This window comes from Arachis stenosperma, chromosome 9, assembly GCF_014773155.1.
Source record: "Arachis stenosperma cultivar V10309 chromosome 9, arast.V10309.gnm1.PFL2, whole genome shotgun sequence".
Taxonomy (NCBI): domain Eukaryota; kingdom Viridiplantae; phylum Streptophyta; class Magnoliopsida; order Fabales; family Fabaceae; genus Arachis; species Arachis stenosperma.
In genome coordinates this window covers 37,288,563-37,295,025 of record NC_080385.1, presented here as the reverse complement: position 1 = coordinate 37,295,025, position 6,463 = coordinate 37,288,563, and positions in this window count along the sequence as shown.

Below are 6,463 nucleotides of genomic sequence, written 5' to 3'. Positions count from 1 at the left end.
GAGTGTACAGTTGCCTTGTTCCAGGAGTGTTGGAGCCGAGCTCCCAATCTTGACACCAAAAAATTCCTACTAGAAAAGTCAAACCATGTCCATTCCGAACTAGGTAGTACTCTTTTATATTTTTTGTAGATTTTTCTATTAATTATTTGGTATACTGATGCAAGCCAATTTTGATTTTTTTTTTATAGAAAAGATGACTGGTAAGGCGGCTGCCCTAAAAACTCTTTGCACGGCCAAGAAGAATGATGTTGCCCGAATTATTCAACTGAAAGTGGTCGGCAAATCAGGTGACCTTGCTTCTCCCTCCAAGTCGGACTTGGGTACCTCTGGCTCTATTAAGGCTACCTCTAATCCGACTCCTCATCCTCCTACTCCTCTTATTGTCTCTGATAATCAGACAATTCCTTTTTTGCCTTCTTTTCCCAAGCCGAAGCCTAAAAAGTGTAAAACTTTTGAGTCAAAAAGTGTATATGAAAAAGACTTTGATGCAATGGCATTTTGTGAGAAACACGCCCTTCCCAATTATTTTATAAGTATGGACGATATTTCTATAAAAAATCACCTTCAAGTCTTAGCCCGATGTGGGATAAGGACGGTGGGAGTGTGCTCTGCTTTGCTGAGGCATCTTGAGGAGACTCCCCTTGGTGCCACTCAGTGAATTTTGTTTGATCTGAAAGCTGAGGTGGCATCTTTGAGGGAAGCTAAATTAGAGTTAGAGAAGGAGAAGGAGGTCCTGGCGTCCTACCTTGCTAAAACTTGGGAGAAGGTAAAGCAATCTGAAGCGGCTTGTGCCATGGCAGATGATTTAAAAAAGAAGGCTGAAAAAAGCTATACCAGAGTCTTTAGAGAGAAGCTAGACTTGGTGGATGAGGTCGCTAAAGTAAGGAAAAAGTATGCCAACCTAGAGAAAACAATCTCCCAAGGGATGGATGAGTTGGTTGAAAACTTAAAAGCCCAATTCCAAGCTGTTGCTCCTGGGGTGGACCTCTCCCTCATTGATCCCGACATGATCGTGGTGGATAGGAAGATTGTACCTCCTCTTGATGATGAGGAAGATATCCCCATGGGAGATCCGAATACCTTAGATACCCAGGTTGAGGGAGCTTCTCAAAGCTTTCCGACCTGGTTGGACGATGAACCCATTTCTTCTCTAACCCGGCCTGATGAAACTTTTCCTACCTCCTCAATCTGATGAGACTTCCAACATGACTTCTGGTGATCAGACTTCTCTTCCTTAGTTATGATACTGATGGCCCGACTAGTGGGTCTTGAAAACAGTTTATATTTTGTAATGACTTAGTAGATGATACTCTTGTTGAATATTTCTTTTGCTAGATTCTACACCTTTTGAGCGCGTTTTCAAAATAGTGATTTCTATTACACACATTATTGCGTTATAGGTATTTTTATAGTTCTGACTTGTATATGCAACATTTTTTGTGAATGTTTTTCTAAGTTTTTGACCTTTTCTTTTGGTTCATATGAAATTTTTATAAGGTCAAAAAGCTTTGTAAATTTCTCTTCTGGTAATTCTTTTTCCCATTATTATGACGTACTACCAACTTATAGAAGTCTTTCATTAATTTATTTTTGCAATTCATTTTAGGGTCACCTCTTTTACCGACCTTCAATGAGTGATTTTTTGAGTTGTAGCAACGATCTCCATATATAACTTCTTTACACTAACTTGAACCTCGTCGCTCTTGCCGACTATCTAGGTAGGTCAATGTTTTTTACGTTTTTTCGAGCTTAAGTTAATGCATGTCATGGAATAAATAATGGAATAAAAGATGGATTATCATTAAGTAAGAGTGAAATAATTTACAAGATTTTTGGCTACTAAGAGTTTGGGGCATCCCACTCTTAGCCCTTACTATGGTGCCTCATTAAAACCCCCTTCAGAAAATCCTTCTTGAAAAAAAAACTATGAAGTCGGGAAAAAGAGTACACCAGAAAGCAAGGTACTCTTTCTAGCTGTAGTACTTTTTCAAGTTGTATGTGTGCCACGAACTTGGAAGTACACTTCCTTGCAAGTCGGACACTTTGAAGTAACCCTTTTTCAAGACTATAATGAACTCGTAGGGCCCTTTCCAGTTTGCAATCAGCTTCCTTTCACCCGACCTTTGTGTTCCGATGTTATTTCAGAATAGTATAAGGTCGTTTGTGGTGAATTTCTTCTGATGACTTTCTTGTTGTATCTTATGGATACTCTTTGCTTCAGTGCTTCCTCCTTTATCTGAGCTTGTTCCCAAACTTTTGGTAGGAGATCGAGTTTTTTCTATTGAGCTTGCATTAGACATTTTCTACTTCATCATAGAATTTAACTCTTGGATATTCTTCGTTGACTTCTATAGGAATCATAGCTTCTATGCCATAAGCAAGTCGAAAAGAAGATTCCCCAATTGTTGAGTGGGGAGTTGTACGGTATCCCACAAGACTTAAGGGAGTTCTTCGGCCCATGTTCCCTTTGCATCTTGTAGTTGGTGCTTCAACCCAGCCAATATGACTTTATTTGCAGCCCCTGCTTGTCCATCGGCTTGGGGATGCTCTACCGACGTGAACTAGTGGTTTATTTTGAGGCTTGTTACCAAACTTCTGAAGGCTGAGTCAGTAAATTGAGTTCCAGTGTCCGTGGTAATAGAGTGTGGAACTCCAAACCGGGTGACTATGTTCTTCTAGAGAAATTTCTGACTTTTTTGAGATGTGATGGTTGCTAGATGTTCTACCTCGATCCACTTAGTGAAATAATCAATCCCACTATGAGGTATTTTACTTGCCCAGACGCCTGGGGGAATGGACCAAGGAGATCTAAGGCCTATTTTGCAAATGGTCAAGGTGAAGTGATGCTAATGAGCTCTTCTAAAAGGTGCCACATGGAAGTTAGCATACTTCTAGCAACGCGGACCTTTTTTAACGAAGTCGGCTGCCTCTTTTTATAAGGTCGGCCAAAAGAAGCAAGCTCAAATCACTTTTTTAACTAGTGATTGTGCTCCAAGATGGTTTTCGCATATGCCACTGTGGACTTCCTCTAAGACTTCATTAGTCTTGGAGGTCGAGACACGCTTTAATAAAGGTGTAGATACTCCTCTTTTATAGAGGACGTTGTAAACCAAAGTGTAGTTTTGTACTTTCCTTATGGGCTTTCTTGCTTCCCTTTCTTTTTAAGGGATGATATCAAATTTGAGGTATTCAATAATAGGGTTCATCTAGCCAAAGTTTAGATTGGAGATGGCCGTCATGGATGGTGTATGGAGAGTTTCCTGGATTAAGCTTCTATTGTTGCCCCTTTGGTGCTAGCTGATTTAGAGAGGGCATCAACTCGGGTATTAGATTCCCAGGTTATATGTCAGACATCTACTTTCTGGAATTGAGCTAACTATTTCAGTGTTTCTTTTAATTACTTCTTCATGTTGGGATTTTGAGCTCGGTAAGTTCCATTTATTTGAGAAGTTATTACTTGAGAGTCACTAAACACTATTAATTTTGCCACCCGAATCTCTTTGGCTAACTTCAAGCTATCAAGCATGGCCTCGTACTCTTCTTGATTACTGGAGGATGGGAACTTGAATTTCAATAAAAGCTCTATTTGAGTTCCATCTTCACGCTTAAGATAATTCCTGCTCCATTTCCAACTTTGTTTGATGATCCATCTACATACAAATCCTAGGTCGTAGGACTTCCTTGGGCTTTTGTGTACTCTGCTAAGAAGTTAGCTAGGTATTAGGATTTGATTGTCGTTTGAGTTTCATACTTTAAGTCGAACTCGGTCAGCTCTATCGCCCACTGTAGCATTCGACCTGCAGTATCTGTCTTCTGGAGGATGTGCTTCATGGGTTGATTAATTCAGACCTTTATGGCATGAACATGAAAATAATGTTGCAGCCTTCTAGAGATGAGGACAAGGGCATACACGAACTTCTCTATCTTTTGATAGTTTAGCTCTACCCCTTGTAGGGCTTTGCTGACAAAATAAATTGGTTGTTGTCTGTTCTCATCTTCTCGGATGAGAGCAGAGGCTATAGCCTTACTTACAGCTGCCAGATACAATATGAACTCTTCTCTTTGGACAGGTCGGGTGAGGATTGGTGGATGACTCAGGAATTTTTTGAAGTCTTGAAAGGCTTGCTCACATTCTAGAGTCCATTTGAATTGACAACCTTTCTTGAGTATTGAGAATAGGGGTAGAGACTTTAGGGCCGACCCTGCCAAGAACCTGGATAAGGCTGCTAACCTTTCGTTTAATTATTAAATTTCTTTAAGACTAGTCGGGCTTTTCATCTCAAGTATTACTTTGTATTTGTCTGGGTTGGCCTCAGTGCCCCTTTGGGTGAGCATGAAACCTAAGAACTTCCCGACTTCTACTGCAAATGTGCAGTTTAAGGGATTCAGTCTCATCTCGTGCTCTCTGATTATGTTGAATACCTCAGCTAAGTCAGACAAGAGATTGGTGTCTTCCTTTGTTTTGACAAGCATGTCATCAACGTAGACTTCCAGCAACTTTCCAAGGTTGGATGAAAACACTTTGTTCATTAGTCGTTGATATGTGGCTCCAATATTTTTTAGTTCAAAAGGCATTACCACATAACAATAATTAGCTCTTGGAGTGATGAAGGAAGTTTTCTCTTGGTCCAACTTGTACATTAGGATTTGGTTGTATCCCGAGTACGCGTCCATAAAGGACAAATATCTATAGCCCGAAGCTGAATCTACCAGGGCATCAATGCTAGGAAGCAGATATGGGTCTTTAGGACAAGCTTTCTTGAGGTTGGTGTAGTTAACACACTTTCTTCACTTTTCATTCTATTTCTTTACCAGTTCCACATTGGCTAACCACAAAGGATCTTTGACTTCCCTGATGAATCGGCTTCTAACAAAAGCTTAGACCTGCTATTCAACGACTTGTGTTCACTCAGGCTGAGCTTTTGTCATTTTTGTTACACAGGTCGTAAGTCTGGGTAAATGGCGAGCTTGTGAATCATGAGTTCGGGGTGTATTCTGGGCATATCAGAGGCTTTCTAGGCAAATAGATCGGAGTTTTCTTGTAGGAGCTTAACAACATCTATCTTCAATTCTTTGTTCAAGCTGGCTCCTATGCTTGTTTTTTTTACTTGATCTTTGATTTATACCTCTTCAGTCCTTTAACTGGGTTGGGGCCTTAGTTCTTCTCGTACCTAGACACCACCAAGCTCAATGGTGTTGACTTCCTTTTCCTTAATGCTTCCACGTAGATTCACGCCTTTATTATAACACTTTCGTGCCAACTTCTGGTCTCTTCTTATATTAGCGATTCCCTCTAAAGTCGAGAATTTCATGCAGAGACAAGGAGTGGAAATAACTGCTTAGTCAGTTCAATATTGTCTGACCTATCAGTGCATTATAAGCTGATGCTACGTCAACTACAATGTAATATATATTTGAAGTTATGGACTTTATTCCTTTACTAAAAGTGGTATATAATGGGATGAAACCGAGAGGTTGGATGGGTATCTCCTAACTCAAAAAAGGTATCGAGATAGGCTCACAGCTCTTTCTCTTCTAACCCGAGCTTGTCGAAGGCGGGCTTGAATAGTATGTCAGCCGAGCTTCCATGGTCCACCAGAGTTCTGTAGATATTCGCATTGGCGGGTATAATTGTAACCACCACGGGATCATCGTGGTCAGGGGTTATCCCTTGAGCATCTTCTTTTGTGAAGGAGATGGTGGGTAGGTCAGGTATTTCGGGTTCGTCCCCGACTTGGTAGATTTCCTTCAAATGTCTTTTTCGAGAAAACTTAGTTGCTCCACTTTTTACAAATCCTCCATCTATCATGCAGATGTGTCTATCAGGGGTGTATGGTAGCCGATCTCGTCGACTCTTGTCTTCTTCATCTCTATTCCTTTTTTCCGGATCATCTGACCTTTCTGTATGGTATCTTTCTAACTGACCTTCTCTGGTAAGTTTTTTTATCACATTTTTCAAGTCGTAGCAATTATTGGTGGAAGCCCATACAACTTGAAATATTCACAGTATTCTTTCTGACTTTTACCTTTCTTATTCTTGATAGGACGAGAAGGTGGAAGCTTTCAGTTTGGCAGATCTCCATGTAAATGTCGACAAGAAAAACCCGTAGAGGAGTGTAGTTATGGTACCTTCGAGGCTTATCCGAGCTATACTCGTCCTTTTTCTTTGCATCTTGTTCTTTGTTCCAAGTTTGAGAAGGATTTTATCTTGGAACTGGTTCTCTAGGTTGGGAGTTCTCTTCCATGTTCATATATTTTTATGCTCATTCTTGCACTTCGTACAAAGAGGTAGGATTTCGCTTTGATATGGATTGAGAAAATGGTCCTTCTTTTAGGCCATTAACTAGCCCTATTATTACTACCTCTGGAGGTAAATTTTAAATTTTCAAGCAAGTTTTGTTGAATCGTTCTATATAAACTCGAAGAGTTTCTCCGGCCTCTTGTTCGACCCCTAGGAGACTTG